The 15,704-nt window shown below is 42.3% G+C and overlaps 1 protein-coding gene across 3 annotated transcripts in view; it reads left to right on the top strand.

The window, feature by feature from the left end:
* The window catches only part of LOC148339757 (nuclear receptor coactivator 3-like), a 49,169-nt gene that overhangs the window by 16,487 nt on the left and 16,978 nt on the right, over window positions 1-15,704 (top strand). Inside the window, exon 1 of one of the 3 annotated variants that reach the window (XM_088290318.1) lies at window positions 2,496-2,611. The exons of 1 other annotated variant lie outside the window; for it this stretch is intronic. The gene's annotated coding sequence lies outside the window, so the exon portion shown is untranslated. Of the gene's footprint in view, window positions 1-2,495; window positions 2,612-11,855; window positions 11,912-15,704 lie in introns of those variants that run through there. One more of the 3 variants, XM_088290317.1, reaches the window with a different exon arrangement.

Here is a 15,704-nt window from a genome sequence, read left to right as displayed (position 1 = left end):
CATACGTCACAGCTCTCTTTTTCTCTCGCTCTTTCTCCCTCTCCCCCTTTTCTCTCCCTTTGAGGGAGGAGGCGTGGCAGCCAGTTGGACAGTTAATAACAGAATTGAACGTTTAATTAATCAAACACGCACAATGATGTGGTGGAGAGGCCATTGAAAATTCAAAGGCATATACACACACACCGATTCTCTTTAGAGCAGGCATCACCAAATGGCGGGATGGTTCGGACCGGACCCATGGCCAATTTATGATTAATTTTTTTTCAGGTCGCATTCGCAAACGTTGGCGCTGCGATTCTCGTAAATACGGAAAAGGCGTCACTGATTTGAGCCAATCAAATGTTTTGTTTACGATCCACTGCCAATTGCGCAGCAGACCGGAAGAGAGTGCTGCTGACAATATGCCTTACTAAAAAGTTAGCGAGGTGGATGCGTCTTGTTTTAAATGAATGGACTGAGAAGTTTAGTTTCGTTCTGGCTGCAGCCGATTCAAAACCAGTGTGCATCATATGCTCCGAAACCGTCGCAACATTGCGAAGCGCCACTACGAAACAAAGCACCGCCCTTTTGTTCACAGTTATCCGCTGACGTTTGAGGTGAGCGCACGCAAAAACATCGAACTTCGAGTGCAGTACAACAGGTTTTTACATTTTCGTTTACATCCCAGCGGCATGCAAACGAATATTCAGTAAATGTATCGTGGATTTTGGGGAAACATAAAAAAAACGTTCAAGTGATGGGGAAGTTGTGAAGGAGTGCTTAAATGTGGTTGCACAAACATTATTTAAAGGAAAACACAAAGCCCAGATGTGTGAAATAATCCGTTGCAACCCAGAATTAAGTCACTGGCAGGGCAGTCACAAACTCATTTTTCTCATTAAGAGAAGTTAAAACAATATTCAAAAGAAAAAGTGGTGTCAAAGCTCATTTTGAATTAGTTTTTCATGAGGACAGCCATTTTTATTGATTGTGTACTGAACATGTTGACCTGGTTTACTTGGATAATTAGGCTTTCCGTTTTTTTTAGACTGATAACTCTTTGATTTAAAAAAAAAAAAAAAGGTAAAAGATGTTAACTCAATGCTTAGCACTTGATATATTTCTGCAGGGGATATTTTACTGTTTTTTTCTGGAAGTGGCACCCTTAAAGTCCCGGAGCCACATTTTCTTGAATGTGAAATAAAGGCCTTATATTTGTTTGACTGGCAAAGGTGTTTAATGGGAACATTGCTAAATATTTAGTATATAAGTGCGCTCTGTTGAAAATGACTAAATATTGAAACTATATAAAAATGTGAACATAGGCCAGACATTTCGGGAAGTTGGACTTTGGTTCGGACCTTTTTATTGGAAGAAATTTTCGTCGTGGACCTCTGTGACTTCTAATTGAATACCTCTGCTTTAGAGGCTTAAAGCATTTCCACTCAACAGCCATGCTGACTCTCTTGCTGAGCCGCCCCTCCCCTCTCCAATGCCATGATCAAACTGCAGCCTCTCCCCCTTCGGAGACACACATCCTCCCCTTGCATGCCAACACGCACACAGGCATCCTCATGCACCCGCCGCTGAGCATGCTGGTACTGAGCGGGGTGTGCCTCCCTTGTTGCACGGTGAGAATGGTCTTGCTTCCGGGGGAAAAAAAGTGAGAGTAATAATTCCAATTAGAGAATTTAACCAGTGATCGAAATAACAATTGAGTTGGAGGCTGAACATTGTTAGAGGATGTTGTCTGTGTTGGGGTCAAAGTTCTCGTAGCAGCCGTAGCTCCGTTCTGATTGGCTGCGGAAAGGTGAAATTAAAACCATGGTAAACTTTTGACCTCACCGGGAGCAGGCTGAGGAACGCCCATCGCTTTAGCGTGTACGATTTGCCTTCCTACTCCACCATTCATTTCCAGTTATTTCACCATTTGTTCAGCATTTTGCTTCCTTCCAGAGCAAAGCGTCTCTGTTTTGACCACGCCCCCCCCCCTGCCATGCTTCAGCTGTATTTCGTTATTTCTTTATCCCCAATGAATTTGTGCCTTGCTGCATATAGTCTGCTGAGCAGGAGGGAGGGAGCAGAAAAAGGCTGAGGGGGAGGGTATTGAGAGGGAGGAGACAGGCAGAGAGGGGGATGGGAGTAGAGACTGAGGGAGCAAAGCAGCAAAGGAAGAGTTGGGGAGAGAAGGGCAGGAATGTTCTTGAACGTGTGCCATTCTCTCTCTCTCGCTCCCCCCCCTCTCGCTCTCTCTCTCTCTCTCGCTCGCTCTCACTGCTCCTCAGTAAAGAAAATCCGAAGAGGAGCGAATGTATAAATAGACCCTGCAACCGCCGCTTTGACTGCTGAGCAGTGGGGCGGGAAGAGTCCATTCTTACTGCTGATCGTTTCCTCTCATTATACATCAAACGCCCTGGGTGGGAGGGTCTTTGCGTTGCACGCTCTCACTATACGTGCACAATGTCTGTCACGAGCAAACGTTCTATTAAGGAAGTACCTATCACCCGATTGGTCTCCACATGCGCATTTATCAAGATACCCGTTTTTATTGGGGTGGCACAGAGAGTAACGCATCCGTTTATAGACCGTGATGCGATGGAACTAATCCCGGCTGAGCAAGCAAAGGTGTGAGGTGAGGAGACGAGAGCGAGTCGACCGGGATGTAGAGAAAGCTGCAGGAGGTAGTGGAGGAGGCAGTGGATGTTATTGAGTTAAGCAGACTGAGCCTTGGGGGGCGTTACAGTGGAAGCCGAGACACCTGCCTGAGCGCATGAGCGCTGAGCAGTGCCGCTTCACTCTCTCCTGCCACACATCGGGGGCGCCATATGGTCTCTTAATGTATGGAGTGCTCCGCAAGTGTGGGGGACTGAATCTTTCTCTTTCGAACACCTCACCTCACTTCTCTGTACTCTGCCTGCTAATTACTTCGCCCAGGAAAGAGCCTATTAGATACACACGTGCACTAACTCCCATTAGGTGAGAGGGTGGGTGGACTCACGCCATCTTAAAAATAACAGGAACCTGCGAAAAACACGTGAGTCCTCCTCACACACCACTAGATAAGAGGCCCACCCCCTCTCCAATGGCAACCAAGATTGATAAGGACACAAAGACAATTTCCCCAGATTTCTCGTCTCCCGCTGTTGTAAATATTTGAAGCGAACATGAAATTGATCATTTACTGTGTGCTGTAGTTTGCGACCAGTGCATCGAGGTGGTAAAACGACATAAACCGTTTAAGTCGTGGAATGTGGTTTGTAAGCAGGAAATATTTAGTACGTAACGCCTGGGGGGGAAAAAAAATGAAAACGCCTCTCTCAGGCGTTTATTCAGTTGTTTAAATTTGTAGAAAAAAAGCAGGTCACAGTCATGACCAAAAACTAAAGTCATTTCAAATGGCAACTTTCTGGCTCAAGAAAAACATTTTGACTACACGAAAGTGGGAAAAAAATATTTAATTTTTTTTTTTTATTTCGCAAAACGAACACCTGCATCACATTAGGTTTACTTGTTAGTTAGTCTGCAGTTAAACAGGATTGATCTCACCTTGGAGAGCTGCTGCACCAAGTGGACTGACCTACTCCAAAATGAGTGAGGTCAATTGAAACAAATGAGAGGTTTATCAATTTTTCTATTCTTAAAAATCAAATCACCAAGGCAGAAAAATAATGCAATATGACTTGGGAAAAAAAAGAAAAGCTAAATAAATAACCCACAACTAGAAGGAAGTTTGATGTTGATGAATTTAGTTTTCAAGATTATACTGTATCTAGCCATTGAGCAAAAACTGTGAAATCGACACATAAGGTCAATTTCATGGCCTGCAAATAGTCCAGAATCTGAAACCAATTGAAAATCTTTGGAAGTTGAAGAAAATGGTTCATGGCATGGCTCCAACCTGTCCAGCTGATCTGGCAAAAGCAATCAGAGAAAGTTGGAACCAGATTGATGAAGAGCACCGTTAATCACTCATTAAGTCCTTGTAAGTCTGCATGTTGCCATGCAGTTTCCCTGCCTGGTTACCATGTGCTTTTTGTCTGCGCGAGTGATGGATAGCAGGCAGGCAGGTAATGTGATTTAGATGTGGTCCTAAGAGAGTGTGTGTGTGTACGTGCACACGTGGCTGTAGCTTTGTGTGTTCCGGCCCATCTACTTTTATTTCACCCTCCTCCTCTCTTCTTAAACCACTCCCACCGCACATCAGCCTTTTTCTTCCTAGAATGTGCATTTTCTTGGTCTGTTAGCAATGAATTGGAAGGAGACAAGGGGGTGGGGCTGGTGCTTATTTGCTCAATCATACCCCTTGCCACCTAGCAAAAGATGTAAGCGAGGAACAAAGTAAATATGCCAGAGGAAACCTTTTTTTTGTGCGTCGAGTTAAAATGTTTGCGGTCTTTGTGGCCCCCCTGGTAGTGCTTATGTGAAATTGTGACCCCTCTCCGGCATTTAGGTTGCCCATTCCTGGTGAACATCAAACATATCTTGGAAATGTCATTTTAGCTGCCAAGCAATTATATAACTCGACAGAAGTGATATCATGTGCTATTTTGACATTTTGAAAAAAAAAAAAAAATTCTGTTTCTGTCCTTGTGCCTCAGTCTCATTCAGACACTTGTGTTGTGATGAGGGGGAAGTGATAGTGTAATTGAGCCATATTGTTGCCATGGCAGCAGAGTGACAGTCACTCGAGGTAAGGGGGAGTGGCTCATTGATTGACCTGCTATACTAATGAAAAGCCCAAATTACCCCTAGCTTCCCTTTGCCTCTGCCGCCTTATGCTTTGCTTCAAATTAGAGCAAGGACTCGTTTTTGATCATTTTAATTCATACGAAACGCTCTACCTCTGATTCATGAACTCTCCTCGCATTGTCTTATATTGTTTTATTTATTTATTTATTTTTTGCTTTGAGCTAGGACAGACCTGAATCACACCGTAGTGTTAATACGCTTCCATGGATGGTCATAATGTGAAGGGCTTTGAATAATTCATGTCTTCTATCTGAGTGCTTTTGTTGAACTGTTGACTTTGCAAGCACGCTCAATATTTAAAATCTAATTTTTGAAAATTAACTATCCATTAATTTCACAATTATTTTCTAGAAACAAGACATAGTCCTTTGTTGTTTTGAAGGAATTTCGTGAAGCGAAAAGCACTGGAGGGATTTTCAAGAGTCCACTCAGCAGTCGCTAAATGTAGTTACTGTTGCTAAATTGGCAACTTTCTTCATTGTATGCCCGCTGTCCCCCATTGTTGATGTAACGAAAGCCGCACAATTTAAAACGAGTGATTTAAACCAGTGTGCTGCAAGGGAGAAGATTAAATGTGTTGTAATTCGAATGTCAGAGACCCATTTGTAAAACAGTCAGCAACTGGGCTTATTGTATTTGTAGACATTATCGTTTATTTATTTTTCTTTAATTGTCCTAGATCAGACGTGGGCAAACTATGGCCCGGGGGCCACATGCGGCCCATTAAAAATTTTAATCCGGCCCACCGAACTTGGAAAAAATTCAAATGAATAAACCTTATTAATGTTTTATTTTCTAAATACTGTGTTGTGTCAAATGTTCTTTTTTTTCTCCAATGAGGTGAGGTTACCAAAACACTCCATCCATCTGCTCTTGGTCCGGCCCCTCTGATTTTCGAACCCCTTGTGGCCCACCTATCAAAAAGTTTGCCCACCCCTGTTCTAGATCATCTGAGAGAGCCCTTAACCTTTTTTTTAACAGCTGTTGAAGGGTCTCTTGGTATGGATTTGATTATTCGTTATTAATGATTGCTTTGATTCTAAAGTCATGCTATAACTGCAGCAATCCAACACAACGTAGGTCCTCCTGATGCTCGTGTCTTCCGGGGGTTAGCTGAAGGTGACAGTCGAGGACATGACGCGAACAGTCTTTATCTTATCAGGGCCGTATCCCGAGCTCTGCATGCAGCCTTTAGAATGCATCGTTTCCTTCATGAGGCGTCCTCACGTGGCGGAATGAGTCGCTCCAGGAAGAGTTGTTGTTGAGAACATGCACTTTGATGCCTGGCAAGTGCGACTGAAATGTGAGAGTAAAGTTCAGGAAAGGGTTTTAATCACTCCTGTCAGACTTCGTTTAGTGTACAACTGTGCAGCTTTCTTCAAAGTTAACAGGCAGTATGGATGCCTGGGTTTGTCACATACTATTTGAAGCAATGCAAGAACACAGCCTGCATTTAGTTTTTGCCCTTTTCACCATGCCATGCAGCCTCAGATCCATTTTGAAGACCTAATATGCCATTGATACACATTTATTTTATGACTCGTAGCTGTTCCTAGGCTCAAAGTGCTTGATTTGCCCGAATGAATGACCATACGTTGACGCTTTTTCTTAATGTTTTCACTTTCACGATGTAGTTATGATTGTCTCTGGTCCCGACATGTGCCTTAAATCCCAGAAATTTTCACTAGAGGAAAACCCTGCATTCCAGCGTTTTTCTGGATTTTAACTGATTTTGCGAGGTCAACAGAATATTGGGTTCTAATGCTATAAAAACACGGAGCTATGATGCAAAAAAAAAAACCCCAAAGAACTAAGACGTATAAATACGTCTTCGGGAGGCGGGGACTACGTTTTTGAAAACGTATATGTACGTTTTATGGATTGAATGAGTTAAGGTGATGTGTTCCTCGTCCTTGCTCTTTTTTTAACCTTGTTCTTTTTGCTCTTTGTTTTTATAGGAACTACACTCATCCTCGCAGTTTGAGTGTTTTGTCGCGTTTAGCATACGTGCTCATGCTGCTACTCTGTCCCACTGGAAGTCCGATTTATTTATTTTTTAAACTGTAGTATTCAGGCCACTGGGGTGTTTTTGTAGTTGAATTCTTAAAAATAATAAAGTTGTCCATGAAATAGAGTGCCCAATGTTATGCCATAAAAGCCGTTTATTAGCTTCAAAGTCTGAATCCACTGTTTGATAATAACTGGTAATGGTGTCATTGAAACTTTGGTTTACTTTACCTTCTTGGAAACAGTGACTCACGCAGGCATCCATTTCCTGTTTTGAATATGCAAATGTAGGTGATGTCGGCCCACAGCAGACACACCGATGGCCTTGATGAAATTCACAGTTCAACAAGTCACGCGCTTTCCCTCTACTCTTTCTCCTCGACCCTCATCTTCCACTCAGGAGTGTAAGATCGGGCGCTGCAGGTTGTGTGCTTTGATCGCAGTAATTGGTCTCTAAAGATGGAAAGTTCCCACTCCACTTGGAAGCACTTTGTTTCTAATGAGTAGTCCTAAGTGTGACAATTTTAACATCAGCCACAGTTCTAAAGCGAAGTTCGGCCGTGGTGTCCACTAGTTTGCAGAGGCAAGTTTGGATGTTTTTTGTTTATTTATTTATTTATTTATTTATTTTTTGCAGGTTGGCTCCGATTTGTTTAAGCGGGGGCAATTTTACTCGAGTGTCATCTCTCGATTTGTAGGAGCGTACAGTCTCCCAGAGTATGCACAGATATTTACACAATTTGCATCTGCGTGTTGTTTGTTTGTGTCAGTATATACCTTAACATCCATAAGGTATTCTTTTCTTTTATTAGTTTTATTTGTATTTGTATTTTTTTTTTCGCCTTGCATGCTCATCACTGAGGACGGACACAATCAAGTGCTATTAGAAGGAGGGGGGGGGGGGTCTTGTTGAACTACACTAAACACAAAAGAAAAAAAAAGCAATAAGAAGTTAATTTTGGTTGACTGATTTTATGATAAAAGAATGTAAAACGTTTTTAGCCACACATTGGTTAAAAGGGTAGTTTTGGGTCGGGAACAGATTAATGGCATTTCCATTCATTCAAATGAGAAGCAATACATTGATTTATGAACATTTGATGTTTAAAAACGGGCTCGCAAACTCTTTAAGTTTGTAACTTGAGGTTCAACTGAATGTTTATTTTTTCTTGTAGATTTGATTTAGTTTAATTCATGTCCCCCTCACAAATCTGAGGTCTGGGTTTCTAATTCCAACTCAGGCCCCCTAGAGGGAAGTCTTCAAATTGTCCACAGGTGTGAATGGTCGTTTGCTGATATGCACCCAGTCGCCCAAAAAAAGATGGAATCGACACCAGCTCACTTGTCATCCTCACGATAAAAAAAACTGAATAGATAATGGCTGGATGGTTGTACATTATGGATTTGAGATGTAAAGTTGACGTGAATCACCGTACAGCCATCTATACTAAAAATTACCGTGACGAGCTCATTAATAAAAACAAGACATTCAAAGTTACTAAAAAAAAAAAAAAAAGCCGACATCAGTTCTTTAGCTGTGTCACGACCATTTAATCAGCAATTTATTCCTCCTGTTGCTCGTTTAATTTTCAGTGTATAGCTAAGGGCTGTAAACACTAATTAGTCCACCTCTTAAAAGCACCACCAGATCCACCATCTTAGTCAACAAAAGGTGATTAAAGATCTAACGTGGATCTTGGAGGTTCTCACACATCCAACTGCAGTTTGTTCTGGACGATTCAAGAGAAATCTAATCAGGTTTGATGAAGGGATTTACATGGATTTGAATTTAATAAGAGGATTCGATGTAGGATTAAGATTCAATAAAAAGCGAGTGTGCCCTTTTTCTCGCTCGGCGGCCAGGTTTGCACTAGTAAATGCCGGCGCTGACTTTTACAAAGATGAAAGTTAACTAATAACTATTAAAATGTTTTTTCTGTTGCTTTACACAAGTTGGGCCTCCTTATTACTTTTAGATTTCGCTCTTTCTGTGCTTTAGTTGTGGACACTGCAAAGTTTATTACCGCTACTCCACACTCTGCCTTATTGCTGCAATGGTCTGTTTTCATACTGTCCTCAGTCTTCTCTCCAATAAAATTTGAGATTTTTGTTTGTTCCAAATAATGCTTTCAGTGCACTTACTCTATTTCCGCTTTTTCAGTAGAATTTATTTCTCTCGTTAATATGCAGGTGTCATGTTGGCACTGTGCATTTTCTGTTCACGGATATGACAACCGGTGGCATTAGATAATAAATTCTTTGGAAAAATCGAGACAGCTTGTCTGTAAAAAAAAAAAATTGTAGTTGCTGAGAAGCGTAATGTATTATGTAACGTCACATCCATCACGTTGGCTGCCGAGTAGAATCAGCTATTCTGAACATTTACGTTGCGATGCGCTCCTCCGTTGGAGTTCGTGTAATTATTGCCTTCTCTATGAGCATCTTCAGTGAACTGTAAACGGGCTGCAGCTTTTATGGCATCTTTAAACGGCTTTTACAAGAGGAAGATGCTGTTGCGTAAGGTATTTATTGCTCAAGTGGCATGTAGACATTGAAACAAGCTCTTCTAATTGAGGAGCGTACAAACAGTCATATTCATAAGCAGGGGGGGGGGTGCCTCGGGGGGGGGGACTTCACCGTGAAAATGTGTTGCAGCACATCCGCGCTGACGTTTTTGTTTTTTTCATTATTTTTTTTTTTTTTATTCCATAGGCCAATATACGCGGAACCACCGGCTGTTAACTAAGACTTTTATTCACTCCACTTTTCACGGCTTTTTCAAAGTTAACACAAGGAGCAGGAGTTCCCGCTCACTCACTCTTACGATGACGCTCTCCAACTCCATTTGTCTCCACTCTCAATTAAAAGGGAAACATATCGGCTGAAGGAGGGTCTGTGTTGGTGTGTTAGAGTACACACATCACCTAAAGTGGAGCAGCCGCCTCCCCACTCTTACAAACACACACATACACAAACACACACACACACACACACAGCCCCCCATCTGCTCCTAATCATGAGTGCAGCCAGCGGTCAGGTCGCTGACGGTCAATGGCACACGAAACGCATACACACATGTAAACACACACTGCGTGGACCAGTCGGACACACACTCTTGGGGAGGCACAGCCTGGTGTGCTTGGCTGTAAACCTATTTCCTAAAATGTAACGACACACACACACACACACACACGGAAGAGGCACGGCAACAAGATGAACATGAGCCATGCGGGTGGTGTGCTTTACAGATGACGGGGAGTCATGGAAACGCCCAGCGCTCGCCATGGTTACACACTCGATTCCCCCACGGGATCTCTCCTGTGATTGTTGAGACCGTGCACTTAAGATGTGCCAACAACCCAGAGTGGCTAAAACACACGCACACAAACATGCGTCGTACACAAAGTGGATCTTATCAAGATTTAAATTGACAAATTAACCAATTAGGTTTTTTTTTTGGGTGACAATGGCAGGGATTAGCCCATAACATGTTTTTGTTTCTCTTCAGCCTTAAAACATGAGATATTTGCCATTTAGTCGGAAGAATATGCAGTAACTGTCTTTGTTTTGCAGAGAAAGCAACAGCAAGGAATAATTGGCTGTTTTTGCTCCCGGGATGTCTTTTGAATTACACGGCATTCTACTTTGAATCCACATTGTTTTTTTTCGTTTTACCACTGCAAGTATTTTGGAAAGTTTTCAACACAAGTGTAATGTTAATACGTCTGTAATACTGACATTAAAAGTGGAAGGGTGATTTGGTTTTAATAGGTTGCAGTACCATATATGTTATTTTCTAATATGTCGATTTCCATAATACGTGTGTATCATTCATAGGGATGTAACAATTCAATCAAGCCCTGATTCGATTCGATTGTAAATATTCAGTCCCCGAAATCGATTTGATGCGAGTCTTCTTTTGTTTCCTTTTTTTTTTTTTGTGCACTCATGTGGCACTGCAGCTATCCACAAAAGCAATTGTCGTTCCATAAAAAGTACTTTTAATTGAAACCAAAAACTATACTAACTAACTATACCTACTAAAATAAATACTTATTAACATATTTAATTTTACTAGCACATCAATCCATTTTTTTTAATGTGGGACTGAAATCATATGAATAAAATTAGGGTAATATACTGTGTACACTTGAACCGATTTGTAATTCAGTTTTTTTTATCTAACCTTAATACAAAATATGTTTTGCTTATCTAGTATGCATAATAATATATTCAGATTTTTTTTGTTTTTATTTTCAATACTTATTTTGAGCAGTTAGAATCGATATATCGATTTTCGATGAATCTTTACATCCCTACACATTCATGGTAATGGCTCATGGTTGGCATGTGGTTAATTTAGCTTCCGTTGCCTCTGTTTTTGGCACGTTAGATATGTCTTGAGGTTTTAATAATTCCGTAATATTGTAATATATAGAGGTAACTGTGTTGCGTTATCGAATTTTGAACTTTTACATTCTCATTTCAATTCCCTCCAGATTCCATTGACCAGCCACCATACGGAGGGGTCAGTGGGGGGCGGGGGGTCGAGTTGTCCATCACCTCAGTCCTGCCATAAAGTGGGCTATTCTCCCACCTGGTTGGCATGGCAACGGTGTACCAGGTTGAGAGTTTCTTATTGTTGCCACACTCTTGCAACATCCTGACCCTAAACACAAGGCCGCATGTGTTTTCTGATGTTTTATGGAGGTGCGTTGGCGGGTTTGAGCCTTTGTCAGGGGTTTCCATCAAGATAGGCGCTGAGTTGCGGCTCGAAAATGAGGGAAACAAAAGAGGATGCTTTTCAGGCAGATGAGAAAATCAAGTGCAGGGAGGCAGCATATACACAGAAGGAGAAATCAAATTATTTTCTGTGCTCTGCCTGCCGTTGCGGCTGAAGGAGAGCATTAATCTTTTACCTCCGTCGGCAGGTGACACCACAGGAGCGCGTGCGCAGACTTAACTAAATCACGCTGGCTTTCGTTGACACGCTGCTGCTGATGCTCTGTTATTGCTGAGATAACAGGATGAATACATTTCAGGCCAGCGAAAGGGTAAATTCGAGGCAGGGCATGTGATAACTGCACAGAGTACGGGGAAAAAGGTTAATTTTGACCAAGTGACATGATCAGGAAGTGAAAGGTTTTGCAAAAGGCGGTGCTGAAACAATTGACCAGTTGGGTAACGTACAACTCTACTTCTTCAGTTAAAAGCAAAAACAAAAAATATTACATTTAGCAGGAATTTAGTGATTTTTGAAGGAAAACAATAAAGCATGTCAGCATTTGTTTTACAATATTTTGGCACTGAAGTTAACCCTGTTTAGAATTTGGATTGTTGATTTCTTTTTCTCTTCCTTAATGGGTACAAATTTACTGATGCTTGTAAAAAAATTGAATGTAAAAATATGTAATAAGACATTCATTCCCTGTCTTTTAATGCAATTTGCCAACTTATTTTTTTTCCAGTCTCAATTCAACATGTCAAAATCACTTGTACTGTATATAAATAATGATTCCAAACTCTCTTTGTACTCCCTCAGGTGCTTCCTATTGAAAATAGCAAAACTGAGTAATATATTTTAAAAATAATTTAGTAAACCCTACATTCTAAGTGTGCTTAACATGTTATTAGGCAGGAAAGAAACTTTTTTTTAAAACTGATAAAGACACGGTTACAAGTTTAATAAGTTGAGTCAGGACTGCTAATGCTAACGCTAACATAAATCAACACTTGAAATGGGCAGTGTCCGATCATTTTAGTGGAAAAAATCTTGTACCATCAACGATATTTTGAAGTTCTCATTTCAAGGTCGATGCTGCGGAATTTGCTTTAAACGGTGATAGTCTTAACGCTTCAGCCATTCTGCTATACTCCCGCTACTTCACTGGTGTTAGCATGGCCAGCGGGGTCTTGTGCCTCTTGTTTTCTCAACCGAGATTACAAAGGAATGACTGGCATGATCGAGGGCGACCATGAGACCATGTGAGGTCTAGTTCCTGCGCATGTTAATTTCACTAACTCAAACCTTTTGTTGATCGTTTCTTGCAAAGGTGCATAAAAATCGTGTATTGGATACCTGCCAATGCGACCAATCGATGGTCAGTGCAGACCATCCATCCATTTTCTTTATAGCTTTTCCTCTTTGGTTTCGACGAGCAATTATTCACACTCGCATGCAATCAGGGCATGGGGGGGAGGTCATGCAAACATGTGACTTGTGCTTTCTGACTGCATCCCAATGTTTCCATCACCATTTCTGAAGAAAACTGTACCTAATAGTTGTTAATGATGCAGTGTGAAGGAAGGCCCTAAAAAGTGTTGCCCACCTACATGGTGCAGAGTACACACACCACTGTGTATATCTGTGACGTTACTTGCGTGATGGCTAAGCTTTTAAGACATCATATCTGCTCTTCGAAACAAGCCCCAAGCAGCCTACCAACCACTGCCACTCTTTTTAGCTGCTTCCCCAGACTTTGAGTAATGCCGTTTAAGTCATCCTCAACCACTTGATTTCGTCTTTGAGCGCATGTGTAGAGTACAAATGAATATGGCGAGCTATGGTGTTCGTCTCCTGTCCTCGCTGGTTTTTAAATATCTCGGTTATGTGTTTGGTTGGTTGTTTTTTTTTAATTTTTTTTATCGTGCGTAGTCACCAATAGATATAGGAAAATATTTATTGAAATTGCATGAAATTAATTCAAACTTGTGTATTTTTCTATTTGTATACATGTAATTTATGTCCATGTCAGACATATATGGCTTTAGTACCAACGCTTTGAAATAAGGCCGATACGACACCTGGTATCGGTACTCGCCCATCCCTAATTATTAGGCAAAGCAATTTTATTTATAAATCACAATTCATAAACAAGGCAGCTCAATGTGTTTCACACAACCAAACGGCTGAAGACATTCAACGGCAAAGCAAAGAGAACAGATTTTTTAAAACGTTACATTGACAAATATTAAAAGGCATTTAAAAGCAAAGTAAAGAAATAAAAAAGTAAATTAATAAAATTATTGAGCGTAAAATTCATTGTTGATGCTAAAGGGTAGTTTTAAAACTAAAATCCATACTCGAGGGATGATCGGCAAGATGCGTGCAGCATAACAGCTAAATGCTGCTTCACCATGTTTATAAAACCCGGGCGCCACTAATCGATCCTTGTCCGTCGACCGCAGCCGTAATCGGTATCTATTGAGAATTCTTGCACATTTTTGGAACCGGACCAATTCAGGCAAGCTTTAATATGCTGGCCTTGTAGTCTTAGCTTCAGTTGCACGGCTTCTTTAAATCGCTATCCCTCACTCAGCGCTGCCAACAGCATCTCCTATTTCCCTCGCTCGGCGTCTTCCCCCCCCCGCTGCTGCATTGTGCCCAGCATGGCCAGGCTGCCTCTCTGCCACCAGGTCCCACTGCCTGTGGCGTGTAATTGACTTTATCCCTGCACTGGAAAAAAGCGGGCGGCCCACGCCAGGCTGGAGGTGACCCATTTCCCCCGGGCATTCTGCAGCCTCCTAATCAACCGTTCTCCGAGGCCGATTCATTCACTCCACAATTAGAGCAACTCCCTTTTGGAGAGCTCCATCAAGAGGTTGGCAGCCAAGCGGGCAGATGGGCAGGGAGACTTCTTGTCCAACCCTGACTTTGTACCGCTGTCTTTTACCTCATCAGCAGCAATGTCCGCTGATTGTTGTGGAAAAACAGACAGGTAGCGAGCAATGAGACTTGACAGACAGATGGGAGGAGATGCTCGAGAGAAGGTGCGAGAGAGAGATTGAAATGGAAATCTGAGTGAAAATCTCAAAAACGGAATGCCTGACAATCTGGACATGCTGAGAGAAAGAGTTCCACCTGGACTTGGAGACATGTTTGAAGCGGACAATTCTTGCTGTTTTAATTAGCAGCAACTTAACTAAATCCACCTTTCCCGCACATCAGTCGTTCACTACTTAAGTCAGATAAAGATGATCTTGCCGCATACTGATTGATTCTATTATTCGGAGAAAATAAATGAAACATTTTGCAGAGGGCGTCAGGAGACGACAGTTGCGTGATGATTAAATGAGACGCCGTTCGTTGCCCCCCCTTCTGCCATCAGTCTGGAATTGCTATGCAGCGGAGGCGCTACCCTGGTCAGAGGATAACCATGTAATCAATGAAATGAAAAAGCTAGCTCTGGCTGTGAAGGTTAAGAGGGTTACGGGTGGCTTTCCGGCCACTCGTTGCACCCCACGAGCATGTGTGGAGCCCTCATACGCAATCTTCTCCTCTTCCTCCCCTCTCACCTGTTTGTCTGTTCGACATGCTGATCTACAGACCGACCGCCCCCACCTTCATCCAACCCCCCCCGCTCCTCGCCACTGCCTCTTTTCTCCTTGGTATGTCTTTCCCTCTGCATTTTCTCGGTCTCCTCTTGTAGTTGTGTTCACTCGCCCCCTTCCTCCTACCTCTCCCCAGTGTCTGTCGCTGTCACTGTGGCAAAGAAAGTGACCAATCAGAGCTCAACTCACAGCAGCGGCTTCTCCCTCCCTCCCTTATATCTTCCATTCCTTCTCCTCTTCCTCCTCCTCCTCCTCCTCTCTTTCCATCTGCTTCGCCTCCCAACAACCTTTATCAGCTCACTTCCTGGAGACGAAACGTGATGCATTATGGGAGACAGACGGCTGTCTAACGGGGTTAGTTGTGCAGCGTGGCTTTTCATCAGAGACACTGCTAATCCTGAATGTGTGTGTGTGTGTGTGTGTGTGTGTGTGTGTGAGAGAGAGAGAGAGAGTGCCATATGAGCTGATGAGCTCCCACATACACTGTCCCACACACAAATACACAAACAAACAAACTCACATTTGTTCTCCCAGCGGAAGAGGCCGGGCAGACGTGTTTGTGTTTGGCATTCCCTGCCGGCAGATTTTGATATGCGTGATAGGAGCATATTTTGTCTTGATAATTACATTTTACAGTT

This window comes from Idiotropiscis lumnitzeri, chromosome 3 (genome assembly GCF_059441095.1).
Source record: "Idiotropiscis lumnitzeri isolate Australia: NSW breed Sydney's pygmy pipehorse chromosome 3, RoL_Ilum_1.0, whole genome shotgun sequence".
Lineage (NCBI taxonomy): Eukaryota > Metazoa > Chordata > Actinopteri > Syngnathiformes > Syngnathidae > Idiotropiscis > Idiotropiscis lumnitzeri.
Note: the sequence above shows the minus strand (reverse complement) of the source record. Positions and strands in the feature narration are given on the sequence as shown.